The sequence below is a fragment of the Choloepus didactylus genome, chromosome X (assembly GCF_015220235.1).
Source record: "Choloepus didactylus isolate mChoDid1 chromosome X, mChoDid1.pri, whole genome shotgun sequence".
NCBI lineage: Eukaryota > Metazoa > Chordata > Mammalia > Pilosa > Megalonychidae > Choloepus > Choloepus didactylus.
Window position 1 is genome coordinate 23116663 of NC_051334.1, and position 16449 is coordinate 23133111.

Sequence of the window (16449 nt, forward strand, 5' to 3'; positions counted from 1 at the left end):
CGCAAGCAATGAATGAGTGTTCTTATTTGTCCACATATTCTCCAACACTTGTAATTTTCTGTTTTTTTTTTTTTTTTAATAGTAGCCATTCTAGTGGATATGAAAGGGTATCTTGTAGTTTTGATTTGCATTTCCCTAATGGCTAATGATGTTGAGCATTGTTTCATGTGCTTTTTGACCATTTGTATATCTTTGGCGGTCTCTTTAAGACTTTTTCCACTGTGTAGTTGGGTTGTCTTTTTGTTGTTGAGTTGAAGGATTTCTTTATAATATTGTAGATACTAAGCCCTTATTAGATATGCGGTCTCCAAATATTTTTTCCCATTTTGGAGGATGTTGTTTTACTTTCATGATAAAGTCCATTGAGGCAAAAAAGTTTTAAATTTTGATATGGTCCCATTTATCTATTTTTGTTTCTTTTTTGCTTGTGCCTTGGGTGTAAAGTCTAAGAAACCGTTGTCTAATACAAGGTCCTAAAATGCTTCCCTACACTTTCTTCTAGGAGTTTTATAGTTCTGGCTCTTATACGTAGGTCTTTGATCCATTTTGAGTTGATTTTTGTATATGGTGTGAGGTAGGAGTCCACCTTTGTTCTTTTGCAAATGGAGATCCGGTTTTCCCACCACCATTTGTTGACGAGACTGTTCTTTCCCAATTGAGTGGTCTTTGCGACCTTGTCAAAAATTAACTGGCCATAAATGTAAGGGTTGATTTCTGAGCCCTCAGTTTTATTCCATTGGTCTATATGTCTGTCCTTGTGCCAATATCATGCTCTTTTTTTGTTGTTGTTTTGTTTGTTTTTTGTTTTTGGGATCTAAAGCAAGGAGACTGGTCAGAGGGAGCTGATTTGATTAGTGGGCCTTTGTAATAATTTATAAGAACAGGAAATGTGAGTCTTGTAGCTTAGTTCTTCTTTTTGAAGATGGCTTTGGCTATTCAGAGCCCCTTACCCTTCCCTTCCACATAAATTTGATGATTGACTTTTCCATTTCTGCAAAGAAGGTTGTTGGAATTATGATTGGTGTTGCATTGAATCTGTAAACTGCTTTGGGTAGAATTGACATCTTAATATTATGCTTTCCAATTCATGAACGCAGAATGTCCTTCCATTTATTTAGATCTTTGAATTCTTTTAGCAAAGTTGTATCGTTTTCTGTGTACAAGTCCTTTACATCCTTGGTTAGATTTATTCCTAGTTATTTGATTCTTTTAGTTGCTATTGTAAATGGAATTTTTTTCTTGATTTCTTCTGATTGTTTATTACTAGTATATAGAAATACTGCTGGTTTTTGGGTGTTGATCTTGTATCCTGCCACTTTGATAATTCATTTATTAGCTCTAGGAGCTTTTTTTTTGTGGATTTTTTCAGGATTTTGTGTATATAGGGAAAGTTTTACTTCTTCGTTTCCAATTTGGATGCCTTTTATTTCTTTTACTTGCCTAATTGCTTTGGCTAGAATGTCTAGTGCAATGTTAAATAACAGTGGTGACAGTAGACATCCTTGTTTTGTTCCTGATCTTAGAGGGAAAACTTTCAGTCTTTCATCATTAAGTATAATGTTTGCTGTGGGCTTTTTATATATTCCCTTTATCATGTTAAGGAAGTTGTCTTATATTCCTAGTTTTCTAAGTGTTTTATCAAGAAGGTGCTGGATTTTGTCAAATGGCTTTGTCAGTTAAGATGATCATGTTTTTTTTCCCCCCTTCATTCTGTTAATGTGGTGTATTACATTAATTGACTTTCTTATGTTGAACTCGGGTAAGTCTTACTTGATCATGGTGTATAAATCTTTTCATGTGCTGTTGGATTCTGTTTGCTAGTAATTTTTTTTTGAGGATTTTTGCATCAATGTTCGTAAGAGATATTGGTCTGTAATTTTCTTTTCTTGTGGTATCTTTATCTGGCTTTCGTATGAGGGTGATGTTGGCCTCATAGATTGAGTTAGGTAGTGTTTTCCTCCTCTTCAATATTATGGAAGAGTTTGAGCAGGATTGGTGTTAATTCTTGGAATGTTTGGTAGTATTCCTCAGTGAAGCCATCTGTTCCTGGGCTTTTTTTGTTGTGAGGTTTTTGATTACTGATTCAATCTCTTTACTAGTTATTGGTTTGTTGAGATCTTCTGTGTCTTCTTGAGTCAGTGTAGGTTGTTTGTGTATTTCTAGGAATTTGTCCATTTCATCCAGGATACCTGATTTGTTGGCATATGGTTGTTCATAGTATCCTTTTTTAGTCCTTTTTATTTCAGTCTTTAGTAATATTCCCCTTTTCAATTCTGTCTTTAGTCATTTGTGTTCTCTCTTTTTTCCTTTGTCATTCATGCTAAAGGTTTGTCAATTTTATTAATGTTTTCAAAGAACAAACTTTTGATTTTGTTCATTCTCCCTAGTGTAATTATTGTGTTCCTTGGTGATTTGACCCCTTTATCAGTATATATAGTGACCTTCTTTGTCCCTCATAACTGTTTGTGACTTAAAGTCTGTTTTATCTGATATTAGTATAGCTACCCCAGCTCTCTTTTGGTTACTATTTGCGTGAAATGTTTTTTTTGTCATCCTTTTGACTGTAGCCTATTTCTGTCTTTGAGTGTAAGGTGAGTCTTTTATAAATAGCATTTAGTTGAATCATGCTTTTTTATTCATTATGCTGATCTTTGCATTTTGACTGGAAAGTTTAATCCATTTGCATTTAAAGTCACTAGTAATAATGCAGGAGTTTCTTCTGCCATTTTGCTCTTTAGTCTTTGTCTTATACATTTTGCGTCCCTCAATTCTTCTGTTAATGACTACTTTCACATTTATTTGATTTTTTGTATTGTGCCATATTGAGTGATTTCTCATTTCTACCTGGATATGTTTTTCATATATCTAAAACCATAGATTTATCATAACTTTTTATGTATATACGTTTTAGTTCCTGTAGGAAGTAAGAAATGGAGTTACATACCAAAAAATCCAGTAGAATAGTACTGGCATTTATAATTACCAAAATGATTTTCTTTCCCGCAGGTCATTATTTCTTTATGCTGCTTTCAACCACTGTCTAGTATTCTTTCCTTTCAGATTGAAAAACTCCCTTTCACATTGCTTGTAGGACAGGCCTAGTGGTGATAAACTCCCTCACCTTTTGTTTATCTGTGAATATCTTAATCTCTCTCTCATTTTTGAAAAAAGGTATTGCCGGATATAACATTCTTGGTTGACGGTTGTTCCTTTCAACCCACTGCCTTCTTGCCTCCATGGTTTCTGATGAGAAATCAAAACTTAATCTGATTGGGACTCCGTGTACCTAACATGTTGCTTTTCTCTTGCAGCTTACAGAACTCTCTTGGTCCTTCACATTCAACGGTTTGGTCAGTATGTGATGGGGTATATTTTCTTCAGGTTTATCCACTTGTCTGGGCTTCTTGGATGTGCTTATTCATATCTTTTGCTAAATTTGGGAAATTTACTGTAATTATTTCTTTGTGCATTCCTTCTGCCCCTTTCTCTCTTTTTCTGGGACCTCATAATGCATATATTGGTACATTTAATGGTGTCCCAGAGGTCTCTTAGGCTATTTTTGCTTTTTATAATTCTTTTTTCTTTCTGCTTCTCAGCCTTATTTTATTTTATTTTATTTTATTTTATTTTATTTTATTTCATAATATGGCTTTATTGAGATGTGTTCACATATCCTACAATCATCCATGGTGTACAATCAGTTATTCACAGTATCATCATATAGTTGTGCATTCATCACCAGAATCAATTTTTGAACATTTTCCTTATTCCAAAAGAAATAAAAATAAAAAAGAATACCCAAAGCATTCCATTCCTCCATCCCACCCTATTTTTCATTTAGCTTTTGTCCCCATTTCTTTCCGTACACTGGATAAAGGGAGTATGAGCCATCAGGTTTTCACAGTCACACAGTCAACACTGTGTAAGCTATGTAGTTATGCACTCACCTTCAAGAGTGAAGGGTTGTAGTTCAACGGTTTCAGGTATTTACTTCTAGCTTTTCCAATACACTAAAAACTAAAGAGGGATATCTATACAGCGCATAAGAATGCCCACCAGAGTGACCTCTCCACTCCATTTGAAGTCTCTCAGCCACTGAAACTTTATTTTGTTCCATTTCTCTTCCCCCTTTTGGTCAAGAAGATTTTCTCAATCCCATGATGCCAGGTCCAGGCTCATCCCTGAGAGTCATGTCCCATGTTTACAGGGAGATTTACACCCCTGGGAGTCATGTCCCACACAGGGGGGAGGGCAGTGAGTTCACCTGCCACGTGGGCTTAGAGAGAGAGAGAGGGCCACATCTGAGCAACAAAGAGGTTCTCTGGGGGAGACTCTTAGGTACAATTATAAGTAGGCTTAGCCTCTCCTTTGCAGTAACAAGTTCATAAGGGCAAGCCCCAAGATTGAGGGCTCATCCTACTAAATTGTTAGTCCTCAAAGTTTGTGAGAATATCAGTAATAACCCAGGTGGGGAAGTCCCAGCATTTCTGCATTTTCTCCCAGTTCTTCGGGGGGCCCTGCAAATATATTTTTATTCTCTGCCGAAATTACTTTGGGATGTATCAGGATTTCACACTAACCTGTACAAACCTACCAGATCTCACTTCCTATTCAAAATTTTATGTAATTATGGTGTTTGAATAAACTGACCGTGCAAGTTAACTTACTTAGTTTGCTGCAGAAAGTACAGGTTCTGCACCAAATAAACATCTCTTCCCTTGGTTTCACACAGAAGTTGAAGTTTTAAAACACAGTATCGTCCTTTGCCCTTTGGCCTGATTTGCCTTAGTCCTAACCAGATCCTCTTCATTCATAACTCTAATTGAAGTCTGAACTCTTTTTCAGCTTTTTTTAAACAGTTGCTGTATGAAGCAATACTGACATTCATATCTGCCGAGCTCTAGCTCTGAGTTTCAGGTGTCACACAGATACCCAGAGTTCCAGAGACCGACCAGGTTATACACAAGGAGCTCAGTATCTCAGAATTTTCAGCCTGACTTATTTTAATGGTCTTGTCTGATCACTGATTCTTTCTTCATTCAGCTCCAGTTTGCTGTTGAAGCATTCCTGGGAATTTTTCATTTCGGTTAGTGGTCTTCAACTCCAGTAGTTCTGTTTGGTTTCTTTTTAAAATTTCTATCTCTTTGTTGAGATTTTCATATTGTTTGTTCATCGTTTTCCTGATATTCTTTAGTTCTTTCTCTTTATTTTCCTTCATCTCCTTGAGCACATTGAAGATCATTTTTTTTTTTTTTTCAAAGTCTTTGTCCAATATGTCCACAGTCTGATTTTCTTCATTGGTATTTTCTGGATTTTGTCCTCTTCCTTTGGATGGGTCATCATTTTCTGTGTGTGTGTTTTATTATCTTTTTCTGTTTGCATACTGGACATTTTAATATTTTAAAATGTTAACTGAGGGATTAATTCTCTTGAGATGTCTGGTTCCTGAGTTTGTAACCAGCTGGAAATATGAGAGATCTTCTTGAGCCTCAGCCTTCTTATCAGGAAGATCCACCCAAGGCGAATTCAAAATGCAGGGTCCTCCCAGACTTTTCTGGGTTCTGTGTCTTGTCCTGGGCTTTTGCTTGCTAGTGGCCTTAGGATTTCCCCTGTTTACAGGAGTTTGAATGCCCCTTTACTTCCCAGAAGACATACCTTTCCCTTCTCCCTGGTGTTCCACTGCAGGATTTAAAGAAGGTAAGTCTTTGCCCCAGGCCATCTGCATCAATTGTTTCTTAAACTGCTTTCCTTGTCTTAAGCTGCTTTTGCCTGGAGGGCAAATTCTGTTACCAGGGTGTGCAGGAGTGGAGTGTCACAAGTCAGTCTTTTCCAGCCAGCACAAGGCCAGGGGCCCATGAAGGGAATCCTGGCTGGCTCCAAACTGCCCTGGAGAGGGGATGAGGGAGGGGTCAGGAAGGGTGCCAGGATCTTCTTCCTTGGCTCCCCAAAACTGTGCTTTCTTGACCTTTTGAGCAAATGCAGCCTTTTAACTGTCCTCCTCAGCTCTGAGGAAGCCTATCATCTTTTAAGTCTCCTCTGCAGTCTTTGGAGTTAATTGGAACAATGGCTGCCCTCAGAGCCAGGCCCCAGCGATCTGAAGTAGCCAATCAAAAGCTGTGATCAGTGATTGGCCAGTACCCATCCCAGATCTTGGGAAGTGGGTTTTATGTCTGTTTCTGACACCAGGAAGCTATGCCAGGGGCTGGACTTCACTGCTGCCTTCCACAACAGTGGGGGCTGGGTGACGGTAGCTGACGTGGAGAGAGCAATTTACTGGTATTTACCATAATTTACCATCCTCTTCCTTGTGCTCTTTCCTGGATGCTGTATAGTATTCTGCTGGACTCCAGAGTTTCAAAATAGTTGATTTAGACAATTCCTGCCTTTTACAGAGTTGTTCTGGTGGAGGGACTGATTCCTGGAGCTTTACATTCCACCATCTTCCCACAATCCTCCTTCATTGCTTTTTTTTTGTTTTAATGCAGTTTTATTCACACACCATACAGTCCATCCAACATGTACAATCAGTGGCTCGCACTAGAACCACAGAGCTGTGCTTTCATCACTCCAGTCAATTTTAGAACATTTTCGTTGCCCCAAAAAGAAAAACTCCCAAACCCTTATTCCCCCCTTATTATTGATACTTAGCATTGGTGTGGTACCTTTGTTACAATTGATGGAGAAATATTAAAATACTGTTAACTATAGTCCATAGTTTGCATTAGGTGTATTTTTTCCCATATACCACCCTGTTAACACCCTCTCAGCACTGCTTTTCCTGCATCCCGTAAGTCTTTTTTATCCCATAAGTTTTGATACGTTTTGTTCTCCTTTTCATTCGTCTTGAGATAATTTACTAACTTCTCTTACAATTTCTTCTTTGACCTATTGATTAAGAGTGTGTTGTTTAACCTCCATATTTTTGTGAATTTGCTGCCTGTTACTGATTTTTAGCTTCATTCCATTATGATCACAGAAAGTGTTTTGTATAATTTCAGTCTTTTTAAAATTATTGAAACTTGTTTTGTGGCCTACCATACCTAGAGAATGATCCATGGGCACTTGAGAAGAATGTATATCCTGTTGTTTTGGGGTGTAAAATTCTATAAATGTCTGTTAGGTCTAGTTCGTTTATAGTTTTATTCAAAGTTTTTGTTTCCTTATTGGTCTTCTGTCTAGATGTTCTGTTGATGAGAGTGGTATATTGAAGTCTCCAACTATTATTGTAGAGACTTCTATTTCTCCCTTCCACTTTACCTGTGTTTGCCTCATTTATTTTGGGGACCCTTGTTAGGACCATAAATATTTATGCTTGTTATTTCTTCATGGCGGATTGCCCCCTTTATTACTATATAATGTCCTTCCTTGTTTCTTATAGCATTTTTGTATTTAAAATCTATCTTGTGTGATTTTAGTATAGCTATCCCAGCATTTTTTTGTTTATTGTTTTTCCAGCCTTTCACTTTCAATCTATTTGTATCCTTGGGTCTAAGGTAAGTCTCTTTTGGACAACATATAGATGGGTTATATTTTTTTTTTATCCATTTCCTGCCAGTCTTTGTCTTTTGGAGAGTTTAATCCATTAATATTCAATGTTATTACTGTAAAAGCAGTACTTCTCCCATTTTATCCTTTGGCTTTTATATGTCATATCTTATTTTTGTCCCTCTTTTTATCTTTTCAGTTACCCTTACTGATAATCTTCATTTCTACACTCTCCTCCAAGCTTCTCCTGTCTTTTTAGCATTCAGAACTCTTTTTAGTATTTCTTGTTAACAAACTCTCTTAGCTTCTCTTTATCTGTGAGTATTTTAAAACTCTCCCTGAATTTTGAAGGACAGTTTTGCTGGATAAAGAATTATTGGCTGGCAGTTTTTCTCTTTTGGTACCTTAAATATATACCACTGCCTTCTTGCCTCTGAGGTTTCCAATGAGAAATTGGTGCTTAATCTTATTAAGGTTCCCTTGTAAGTGAAATGAATTGCTTTTCTTTTGCAACCTTCAGAATTCTCTCTTTATCTTTGGCAGTTGACATTTTGATGAGTATGTTTCTTGGAATGTGTCTATTAGGATTTATTCTGTTTGGAGTACATTGGGCTTCTTAGATTTGCATATTTATTTCTTCTATAAGTGTTGGGAAATTTTCGGCTTTTATTTCCTCAGATATTCTTCCTGGCCCTTTTCCCTTCTGTTTGCCTTCTGGGACACCGACGATGCATATATTTGTGTGCTTTGTATTTTCAATCATTTCCCTGAGACCTTGCTCAAGTTTTTCCATTCTTTTGTCCATCTGTTCTTGTGTGTGCTTGAATTCAGAGCTCTGTCATCTAGCTCACTAATTCTTTCTTCTCCCTCTTCAAATCTGCTGTTGTGTGACTCTAGTGTATTTTTAATTTCATGTATTGTGTCTTTCATTCCCAGAAGATCTGTTATTTTTCTTTATATGCTTTCAATTTCCTCTTTATACTCACCAAGTGTTTTCTTAATATACTTTATCTCTTTAGCCAGCTCCTTGAATTGATTTAGGAGATTGGTTTGAACATCTTGGATTAGTTGTTCCATATTCTGTATATCCTCTGACTTTTTAATTTGTTCCTTTGGCTGGGCCATATATTCTTTTTTTTTTAAAATTTATTTTATTTATTTATTTTTTATTAAATTCAGTTTTATTGAAATACATTCACACACCATACAATCATCCATGATATACAATCCACTGTCCACAGTATGATAACATAGTTATGCGTTCATCACCACAATCTATCTCTGAACATTTTCCTTACATCAGAAAGAACCAGAACAAGAATAAAAAATAAAAGTGAAAAAGAACACCCAAATCATCCCCCATCCCACCCCATTTGTCCTTTAGTTTTTATCCCCATTCCTCCACTCATCCATACACTAGATAAAGGGGGTGTGATCCACAAGGGCTTCACAATCACACTTTCACCCCTTGTAATCTACATTATTATATAATTGTCTTCAGGAGTCCAGACTGCTGGGTTGGAGTTTGGTGGGCCATATATTCTTATTTCTTGGTATGTCTAGTAATTTTTTTTGCTGGTATCTGGGCATCTGATTATGTTAATGAGATTATTGTGGTGGTTGGTTTCCCTCTCTTGTCTAAGATTTTGTTGTTGGTTGGGTTCGTGTTAAAGCTTCTCTCTGGCACTTGGTTGTCAGTATTTCCCAGCCATAACAGGACCAGGGTCCCACCCAAGGGGTGCAGACCAATTCCAAGCAGCCTTCGGGAGAGGGTCAGGAAAGCAGTTTCCCAAGACTACTTTCCCAGCATGCCTAGCAGGTGGTTATCTTCAGTAACCTGTTACCCACAGCCCTACAGAGGTAAGTTATTTTTTAGCCCTCTTTCCCATCTCCTTCTGAAACGAGTGGAAATAAGCTCTGCAGGTGCCTCTCCAGAAGGGGCTAAGGGTACAGGACCCATGGGAACAATTTCACCGTCCAACAGATGGATCAGAACCATTCTGTGTCCCCCTCTGTTCCTGGGTGGGAGGGCTTCTCTTGACTCTCCCAGTCCACAGCGGCCCACTGGGCAGAAGCTGCTCTGACCAGAAGCTGCTGGCCTCGAGGGTGGGGGATGAATGCTGGGTGCCACAGCTAAGCATGTCACTCAGCAGTTTCTTTGTCTGTGGGAACAATGGCACTGTAGGTGCTATGGTGCTTGTCTGGAAAGGGCTAAGTCTGTGGGACCCCAATGTCCAGTTTCACTGGCCAGCAGTTGCATCAGAACTGTGCTGCATCCCCCTCTGTTCCCAGGGGGAGTGCTTCTCTGACTCTCCCAGTCTGTAGCACCAGCTGGGTGAGAACTAGGCCAACTAGAAGCTGCCGGCCTTGAGGGTGGGGGGTGGGTGCTGTGGAGTGAGGCACTTGTTGCAGTTTATCCATTGCAGTTACTCCATTTCTTAATCCAGCTCTTCTCTGTCTGTTGTACAGTCCCCTCTGGTCGCCCAAGCTCAAGAATAGCTGCTTTGGGCAGCTTCTGCCTGTTCTCTAAGTGTTTTTGGTGGAGGAATGAGTTTTGCCACTCCTTATTCCATCATCTTCCTGGAAGTCTGAATTGACTTATTTTATTGTTTAATTCTAAATATATTGTGATTTCTATATTTACTTTTCCTATTACTCGTTGAATTATTTAGAACTTTGTTTTCAGTTTTATGGGATTTTTTTTTTTTTTTGGCTATCATTTTTGTGACATTTCATATTTTATTGCATTATGGTTGGGGAATATTGTATAATTATTGTTATTTGTTTTTGTCATAGTAAGTGGTCAATTTCTGTAAATGTTTTATGCATGTGGGATGCTGGACTCCATATATCTCCTTTTGATCATTCTTGTTAAGATTTTGTTTGATTCTCTGATATCATTACTAATTTTTAGTTAGCTTCAAATAAGTCACTGACTTGTAATTCTATCAGCTTTTCCTGTGTTTACACCTCCACACAGACCTACATATACAAATATGTTGTTAGGTGCATCTAGGTTCAAGACTGTTACATCTTATTGACAGTTTTCCCCTTTTATCATTAAGAAATGATGCAGTTCTTTCCTAATAATGCTTCTTGTAATAAAATCTGTTTTGTCAAATATTGATATAACTACACAGCTCTTTGGTTAACATATGCCTGATTCATCTTTTCTATCTTTTTCAGCTTTTCTGTTTTAAGTTATAGGTCTATCTCTTGTAAAGAATGTACTACCTTTTTAAAAAAAATTCTGAGAGATTACTGTTTAACAGCTGAGTGTAATCTCTATTTATAGAAAACCTGTTTGAATTTATTACCGTCATTATATTTTGTGTTTTCTATTTGCCATGAATTTTGTTTGGCCCCTTTTTCCTGTTTTCTGTTGTTCTGAGTTGCCTTTCTCTCCCCACCTTGCAATCTTTTTAAGAAAATTGGTTCATATGTTAATTATTCTGTTTCTTTACTTTCAGTGATTATGCTTAAATTTAAACATGTTTACTCGATTTAAGGCAGCAAAAGGTAATTAGTATTTCTACTTAAATCTTTTAAAGCTTTCATTTGTGGCCGGAAGAAAAGTTTGAAATTCTCTGTGCTAAATAGTAAAAAGAAGATGGATGGGAAGGGGATGATGAGAGGAAAAATGATGACTAAAACTTAACTTAGTCTGAAGAGAATGAAAGTAAACGTCTAAAATGTTAGAGGAAAACATGATATATAGAAGCTAAAGATATAACAGTGAGATGAAATTTAATATGGAAAACAGCTATTTAAAGTTAAACCACTAAAAACTGGGATGAGAATTTGTTGAGACATACCTTAAATAAAGGACATAGAAAGGTTGAAAGTAAAAGGACAGAAGAAATATATACCATGCAAACATTAACCAAAAATAACCTGCTGTAACTATACTGATACTGGGCAAAGTAGACTTTATGATAATAAGTATTATTAGGAGTACCTTTCATAGTGATAAAGGAGACAATTGAAGGATACATAGAAACTCTAAATTTTTTTGTTATCTAATAACATACCCTCACAGTCTATGAGAAAACCTAACAGACCTAAAAGGAGATATGGGTAAATTGAATATCATAGTTGGAGATTTTAAGACATCTCTCTGAATGATGAATAGAATAAGCAGGAAAAAATTAGTAAGGATATTGAAGATTTAAGCAAGTTTAGTCCTTTGACCTCATTGACATTATAGAACCTTGCACTGAATGGCTGTATATGTATTTCTTCAAGTCAACTTGGAGCCCTTACAGAAAGAGACCATATGCTGGGCCATAAAGCAAGCCTTAACAAATGGAAATCATAAGGAATAGGATGGAAATAGGATGGAAATCATAGAATCATAACGAGTAGTTTCTCTGATTACAATAGACTTCAGTTATCATAAAGTAGAAATTTCCCCAAATTTCTAGATATTAAACTCCACACTTCTAAATAACCTGTGGGTCAGTGGTAAAATTAGAAAATATTTTTAAGTGAATTATAATGAAAATATGAGGTAAAAATTTGTAGGACATAGCTGAAGCACTGCTTAGATGGGAAATGTATAACATTAAGTACATAAATTAGAAAAGACTGAAAATCAATAACTTAAGCATCTATCTTAATAGAAAAAGAGTAAACATTTAAACCCAAAGAAAGTAGAAAGGACATAAAAAGGTACAGAAATCAAATCAATAAGCTATAAAACAAATGAACAATAGAAAAAAATCACTAAAGTCCAAAATGGATTCTTTGAAGACTAGGACAAAAATAGCAAGACTGATCAAGAAAAAATAGCGAGAGATGGCACAAAATACAAATTTCAGTAATTAATGCCCTCAAACATTAAAAAGTAGCAACAAGATATTATGAGCAATGTTATGCCTATATGTTTGACAGTTTAGATGAAATAGAAAAAAATTTTAAACAAAGACAGCTAGCCAAAACAGACACAAGAAGAAATGAAAATTTTGATTAGTTCCATATGTTTTAAAGAACTCAAACCCATAATTAGAAACTTTCCCAGAAAGAAAACTCCAGGCCCAAATGGCTTCAGAGATGAATTCTTTCAATTATTTAAAAAAGAAATAACACCACTCTTACACTAATTCTACCAGAAAATAGGAAAAGAGGGGGAATCACTTTTAAACTTGTTTTATGAAGCCGTGTATACGAAAGGAGTCTTGTGAACATAGTTGCAAGAATTCTGAACAAAATAGTAGTATATCAAACCAAATTATATATAAAAAGGTTATAAATTATGACCAAGATAGGTTTATTCCAGAAATTAACCCAGGCTTATTTAACATTTGAAAGTCAATCAATGTAATTCTCTATATTGGCTTATTAGCAGAATGCAGAATAAAAATTGCATAATCACCTCATTAGCTGCACAAAAATCATTTGGTAAAATTAAACAGTAAGCTAGAAATAAAATGAAATTTCTTTAACCTGATAAAGTGTACTGACAAAAAATCATACATGATGGTGACTTGCCAAGAGTTTCTGTTCCGAGATCAAGAACAAGACATGGCTTTCCACTGTGTCTATTTAACATTGTAGTGAAGGCCCTAGCCAGCACAGTAAGGTGAGAAAAAGGAATTGAAAGGTATAAAGCTGTTACTGTTGCAGACAATATGATTATATAGAGAGAAAATCCAAAAAAAGTGACAGAAAATTCTATTAGAATTAATAAATTTAGCAAAATTGCTAGATAATAAATTCTATGTGGAACAATTGTATCTCTCTATACTAGCAACAGACAATTTGAAAATCAAATTTAAAAGTCAATACAACTTATAATTAAGATCTGGGAACGTCCAGTACCTTGAAATAAATCCAAGAATGCATATTAAGAGCTTTAGTTAAACATTAGTGACAAAAATGAAAGAAGACCTGAATTGATGGAGACATATATGATATTCATGGATTGGAAGTATCAGTGTTGTAAAGATGTCAGTTCTCCCTAAGTTGATATACAGAGCTAGTTCTCAAATTTATATGGAAATGCAAAGGGCCAGGAATAGCAAAGGCAATGTTGGAGAAAAAAGCTAGGAGACTTAAATTGCCTCATATCAAAGCTTATTATAAAGCTACAGTGATTAAAACAGTGGGCACAAAGCCAGATTGATCAGTGGAACATAATAGAATCCAAAAGCAGACCTTCATATATAAGGTCCATAGGTTTGTATTAGGATTTCGATTGAATGTAGAGGTTAGTTAAGGGAGAATTGAGACTACTGCTCCAATATATTCAAGACCACGATTGGTTTCCCCATTTATTTATTTATTTTTAAAAGATTCCACTCAGTTTTTTCAATTACTCTCTTAAAGGGGATTTCCCATTCTCAAATGTTACATAAACCTAAGAAAGTGTTTGACTTCAAGTATGTTATTTATGAATTTATGCTAATAGTTTTGCAGTTCATTCTTTCGGATTTCCTAGATATGTCATATGTAAATAGGAAGTTTTTTTTTTCAAATAATAATTATATCTCACATTTCATTATCTTACCTAATCGCATTGGCTAACAGTTTCCCATACAATGCTAAATAATAATAATGTTAATAAGCATCCTTGTCTTAATTGTGACTTCTGGGAATACTTATAGTGTTTGACCTTATTTACCTTCGGTTTAATACGTACTTTTTTGCTCTAAAGTGATACTGAGATCATTCCCCTATCCAAAAACAACATTGTAACAGAATAGACTGGATTTGCGATTACATGTAGTTATTGTTTTTTTTTTTTTTTTTAATGTTTTATTTGGAAATCTCAAATTTACAGGATGATTGCAAATATAATAATAATAACAATAAAAACAATATAGAGAACTGGAATATATCCCCTACCCAGATATCCAGATTTACCAACTTTTAGCATTTTGCCACATTCATTTGTTCTGTCTGTGTCTCTCCATCATCTATTTTTTAAACATTGTAGAGTAGCTTGCATATATCATTCTCCTCTAAAGTCTTAATAATTATATGCATATTTCCTGAGAACAAGGATATTCACAGTGTGTAATCACATTAAATTCAGAAGATTTCACACTGATAGAAAGCATACTATGTTCCAATTTTTTTCAGTTATCCAAATAATGATTTAGGTATTTTCTACTCCATTATTAGATCCAGTCCAGGATCATGTATTGCATTTAATTGTCATTGTTTCTTTAGTTTTTCTCTCTCTTTTTTAAGTTATGGTAATATATATACACCATAAAATTTCTTATCTTAACTACTCCCAAGCATGCCATTCGGTTGCATTATTTATGTTCACAATATTGTGCTACCACCTCTATCATTCATTAACATCTTTTTTCCATCACCCCAAACAAAAACCCTGTACCCATTATGCATTTTCTCCTCATTCCCCCTCCCCTTGTCCCGGTACCATGTATCCTACTTTTTATCTTGATGCATTTACATTTCTTACTTATTTGAAATTAAGTGGAATCAAAATTTCTGTACTGTTGTGTCTGGCTTATTTCACTCAACATGCTGTCTTCAAGGTTCTTCCATATTGTAGCCTGTGCCAGAATCTCATTCCTTTTTTACAGCTGAATAGTAATACATTGTACATATATACCAGATTTTGTTTTCCATTCATTTGGTGATGGACATTTGGGCTGCGTCTACCTTTTAGCTATTGTGAATAATGCTGTTATGAACATTGGTGTACAAATATTTATTTAATTCCCTGTTTTCCATTCTTCGGGGTATATAACTACAAGTAGGATTGCTGGGTCATGTGGTAGTTTTATGTTTAACTTTTTAAAGAATTGCCATACTGTTTTCCATGGTGACTGTAACATTTTACTTTCCAGCCACAATGTATAAGTGTTCCTATTTCTTTGCATCCTGGCCAGCAGTTTTTGTTTTGTTTTGTTTTTATTACAACTGTTTTAGTGGGCATGAGATGGTATCTCGTTTTGGTTTGCATTTCACTATTGACTAATGATGAGCATCTTTTCATGTGTTTATTGGCCATATCTTTGGAGAAATGTCTTCTCGGGTACTTTCTCAATTTTTAAAATTAGGGTGTTATTCTTTTTAAAAGTTTTTTTTTTTTTTTCAATTTTTATTGTGGTAACATATATATTTAGCATTGTGTGGTGGCTTGGAACTGTATGTAACCCAGAAAATCACGTCCTTTAAGCTAACCCATTACTGTGGGTGTAAACCTATTGTAAATAGGATCTTTTGATGAGGTTACTTCAGTTAAGGTGTGGCCCAGGGTGGGTTTTAATCCTCTTACTGGAGTCCTTTATAAACTGTATGAATACAGAGAGGGAGAAAGCTACTGAAGGAAGAAGCTGAAAGCAACGAAACCTTGAATAAAAGGGAGAGACCAGCTGGCACCATCTTGTGCTTTGCCAAGAAATTTATATCCTTAGTTTGGTGAAATTTACATCCTTGGTTTAATTTATTTCTTGATATTTGATTCTTTTAGTTGCTATTGTAAATGGAACTTTTTTCTTGATTTCCAACTCAGATTGCTCATTACTAGGGTAAGAAAACAATACTGATTTTTGCATGTTTATCTTACACCCTGCCACTTTGCTAAATTCATTCATTAGTTCTAATAGCTGTGTTGTAGACTTTTTGGACTTTCTTTATATAGGATCATGTCATCTGCAAAGGGGAAAGTTTTACTTCTTCCTTTCCAATTTGGATGCCTTTTCTTTTTTTTCCTAATTGCTCTGGCTAGAACTTCCAGTAGAATGTTGAATAACAGTGGTGACAGTAGGCATCTTTGTCTTGTTCCAGATCTTGAAGGGAAAGCTTTAGTCTTTCACCATTGAGTATGGTGTTCACTGTGGGTTTTTCATCTATGCCCTTTATCATGTTGAGGAAGTTTCCTTCTATTCTTATTTGTTTAAGTGTTTTTATCCAGAAAGCGTGCTGGATTTTTGTCATATTCCTTTCTGACAATTAAGGTGATCACATGCTTTTTTCCCTTTCGTT

At 35.7% G+C, this 16449-nt stretch overlaps 1 protein-coding gene across 8 annotated transcripts in view; it reads left to right on the top strand.

The window, feature by feature from the left end:
* LOC119523721 (zinc finger X-chromosomal protein) overlaps positions 1-16449 on the top strand; it is a 725297-nt gene that overhangs the window by 676262 nt on the left and 32586 nt on the right. Inside the window, exons 1-2 of one of the 8 annotated variants that reach the window (XM_037822528.1) lie at positions 3330-3350; positions 9184-9345. The exons of 5 other annotated variants lie outside the window; for them this stretch is intronic. The gene's annotated coding sequence lies outside the window, so the exon portion shown is untranslated. Of the gene's footprint in view, positions 1-3311; positions 3351-8966; positions 9346-16449 lie in introns of those variants that run through there. 2 more of the 8 variants (XM_037822530.1, XM_037822526.1) reach the window with 2 other exon arrangements.